This window comes from Silene latifolia, chromosome 8, assembly GCF_048544455.1.
Source record: "Silene latifolia isolate original U9 population chromosome 8, ASM4854445v1, whole genome shotgun sequence".
NCBI classification, from domain to species: Eukaryota; Viridiplantae; Streptophyta; class Magnoliopsida; order Caryophyllales; family Caryophyllaceae; genus Silene; species Silene latifolia.
In genome coordinates, this window is record NC_133533.1 from 27,347,992 (window position 1) to 27,352,276 (window position 4,285).

A 4,285-nucleotide genomic window follows, 5' to 3' on the forward strand; every position below is an offset into this window, starting at 1 on the left:
TCCATACATTTGTTTTATACACGTATATCAATGCTCGTTGTCTTTTGTTCATATCTTTAGTTCCATATTAGTAAAAATTATAAAAATTTGTTATTTACAATGTACTCGGTAAGACAATTAAAACAAGATCTTACATGACTATATTTTATACTATATATCAGAAGTTATATCGAAAATTCTCCCTACTTGTGAATAGTACTCAAAAAGGCAAATGTATGGAATTGAATGAAATGAAGGAATTAGTAATTTAGGTTTATTTTGATTAAGGTGATACGAGTTTAGCCTTGTCAAAAACATTTCACATGATTAGCAAATTAGCAACATATCTAAAATAAGAGACTATGAGCTAGATGATCGAGCAAACATATATAACTTGAAATTATTTACTACTCCCTCCATTCAACTCCACTTTACATGTTTGTTTTATCACGTTTGCCAACGCGACTTTTACGCGGTAAATATCCTTACCTACGTATTTGCAAAACTTATAAAAGTTCGATATTTTTTATTTACTTTTAAAGACGAATCAAATAAGATCTCACATGAATATATTTTAATTTATGCATCGAGAGAAAATTGAAGTTGAATGTCCGCTTGTAAATAGTGTGTAAAAGAGAAACATGCAAAGTGGAGTTGAATGGAGGGAGTAATAAACAACCAAACAAGTTTCATAAACCCACTAGTTTGACAAGGCGGGATCAACATGACATTGCTTATATCTTTATTGTTTCATAAACCCACTAGTTCATCAAATATCAAGTAAAGTCATTAGATTTACGATCGCACTGCATTGGGCTGTGGGAAAAAAGGGTCCCATAAAAAAAATTATTACTCAATAGGTATATATTGCCAAAATATATCGTCAAATTTATGTTATGTATATGACCACAGCTTACTAAACTTTTGACACGGATTATTTATATTTTGCCATGTATATTGTTACGTTTATTAGTCTTTTGCCACGATTATTGTTATTGTTGTTGTTGTCTTCAATTTTTTTTTTTTATTATACTCCCTCCATGCCGGTCATTTTTGCCTTTTATTGTTCTTTTATTAAAAGCAATTGAGTTACGTAATTATTTCAACCTAAAAAGAGTTTTTTAAAATAGAAATTTCTATATTTATGATTTAAAAATACCATGAAATTAAATCTACATTATCAGCATTAGCTTTCAGAAATGACTTATATTAGATCTCATATACTTCAACATAATATCGACTTCTTCATTATTTTGAGATCCGTATCTAGATTCATCATTCGTAAATAAAGGACCACCAATTTCTGGGTCGCTTGAAATCTTTTGTCTCCATGTTATCAACTCTGTGAAATCACCTTGAACAACGTTCGCAAAAGTCTCTTTGCAACAATCAATCATATCATCAATCTTGTTTATCACTCGTATCTTTTTGTATTTGCTACAAAAGAAGTTGTGTGACCGGAACACATTCTAAGTCGCTCTAAAATACCGCCACAAAAAAAATACATTATTATACACAAATAAAAATAAAAGATAAATTAAGACAAGAATCAGCTATAAAAGAAAATAAGTTCACATCAAATTCGACGACGACTTTCCGAATTCTGACAAAAAGTCAACAAAATTTTCATCTTCTTTTTTATTTCTGGCACCAAGTTTATGGCAAGCAACTTTAACATTGTCATAGAGTTCAAACAAGTTTGTCGGCCATTTCTTATCACCAAATCCAGCGACACATACGATTGCTTTAACTCGTGGATTGTCATTGCCAAACACAAAAATGCGATTCACCTAGTATCTAGCTCGATATTCTTAGTTTTACATTTGATGACAACTTGACCCAAATCCCTACGTAATTAACAAAGGTGTAAATAAATTTATAAAAAACAATAAACAATAATATGAAAATACACAAATAAAATTGTTAATGTACCATATTAATTGCTTGAATGGGTCCTTAAATGAGAAAGTAGCTGTCATTAGAAGATTGACATTGGCTTGGTTGTTCAAATAATTTTCAAACGTCTCGAAAAAACGATAAACTATCGAGTCGTCCGACAATGGTGGGAAGTGATCGGTTATCCCAATAATTTCAGACAAACGCTCATCAACCGTGAATGCATTTGAAGCATAGTTAACCTCAAAAAAATCACCTTAATTGTTTTGAATACTAATAAATCGTATACTAATAAAAACCACCTTCATCAACCGTTTATGTAATTTGAAATCGTATACTAATAAATAATTAAACAAGTGGAGATCAACTACCGCTTTGTTTATCTCTGTAATATCCACAACCCCACTAGTTTATCAAATGTCAGGTAAAGTCAATAGTCCAATAATTGATATTATTTTTTTTATGTGCGACAACAACAGCTTGGGAAGACGGTAAAATACTTGCGAAATTGATAGAATTCGCACTAGAAAGTGTATTCCCAGGAATAACATGCAAAGAATTTCACTGTCGTAGTTATATCTTATATGTAGAAAATGTCAATGTCTTCTAACAATATTTTTACTTAATGCGGATAAACTAGTTTAAAATAATATCATTCAATGTAATAATAGGCAAAACCACAACAAAAAAAAAAATCACAAATATGAATTATGTTTATGTCCGTTATTAATTATGAAGATGAAAACCGATTATAAAACCTATCAATGTCGATTTATTTTATTAGGAAAAAATTGGCTAACCCGTTTCGAATTCTAACAACCAATGTATAAAAATACAAAGAATTAGCTAATCGGAAAAAACACAAATTATTTTTTAAGACTTTGTTAGGTTAAAACGATATTCACACCCAAATTTATTTTTTTTGGGTCAAAATTCACACCCAAATGTAAATAAAACAAAAATAAACGGAGTGAGACCTTAACTTAGACCGATTGTTGTCGAAGGATCACCCTTACCCCAATGAAAAACAAAAGAAAAGTAAAAAAGAAAGTGAGGCGCCTTTTATTCCGACAAAGAAAAAAATAGAAGAATAATACCACCTTAATTATGACCTTAATTATGCGGACGATTGTGGGCACCTTTAACTGTGTTGTTACTCCAATAACTGTGTTTTGACGGCAATAGAAATTTACAGTAGAAACTGGAATAACTAGGGTTGTGGGACAGTGGGCACCATTAACAATTTGGAAGTAATTGGATGTGCGGACATTGAGTCAAGTTGTATGAATTTTAATTACGAAGTACAACAATTACTTCCTTCATTCAACTCTACTCTAACAATTTTATTTTTGTACACTATTCATGAGTTCTTATTTTCACGAACTCGCATCTACTAAAGCGCATTCATTTATTGTGTCTATCCGTTATTATTATTATTATTATTATTATTATTATTATTATTATTATTATTATTATTATTATTATTATTATTATTATTATTATTATTATAAAGGATGCGCGCAGCTTTCATTAAAAGAAAAATAAAAGTTTACAGGAAATTGGTGGGCAGCTGAGATACAATCTGAGCGCTCACTCCCTTAGCAATAGCAAAGCTAAGTCTAGTTAAAATAAAAGCAGTGGCGCGCGCTCCGGCATCCTGAGGCAGAAAATATTTCTGAATACGCTTGAGCAGTGCAATGATATCCGCCTCCAACTCCCCCAAAGAAGAGAAAGAAAAAGGTAAGAAACCATAACCGATCGCCGAACATAAGCCTTATTATTATTATTATTATTATTATTATTATTATTATTATTATTATTATTATTATTATTATTATTATCCTTTTTTTTAAAGAATCCAAATTTCCATTAAAAAATAGAGAATTTGTACAAGAAAAACAACACTAAAGAATAACAAATAGACTAGCTTGTTAAGGCTTTCACTACCTCCTTAAACTCTACACCTCTCCACCAAGCATAAAAACGAAGAGTCACACTTAGGGACGTTAGTGGGACGGGTTTTGGCAGGTCTCGCCCCGCATCCGCCCCACTTAGGCGGGTGTGGGAAATGATTTGATGGGTCGTGGGACGGGGATTGAGTTTCAAAAGAATCATTCGCCGCGGGTTGTGATACAGGTACAGGTATCACAGGAGACCCACCCCATACCCACCCCGTCCCACACGGTTAAAGGTGTCACGGTTTGAGCTTAAAATTCGTGCTTTTCTCTTGTTCTAGGTGAAGAACTTGAAAACCCGGACGGAGATTCTTATATTGTGGACGACACACTTGAGGATTGAAGAGCATTCGAGGTAACGGTGATAGGATTACTTGACATTATGTTGAAATTTATATGTGTTTATGAATTGCGTTACTCTTTTATGACGAAAAGTTTCCATCTTGCTAAGTTCA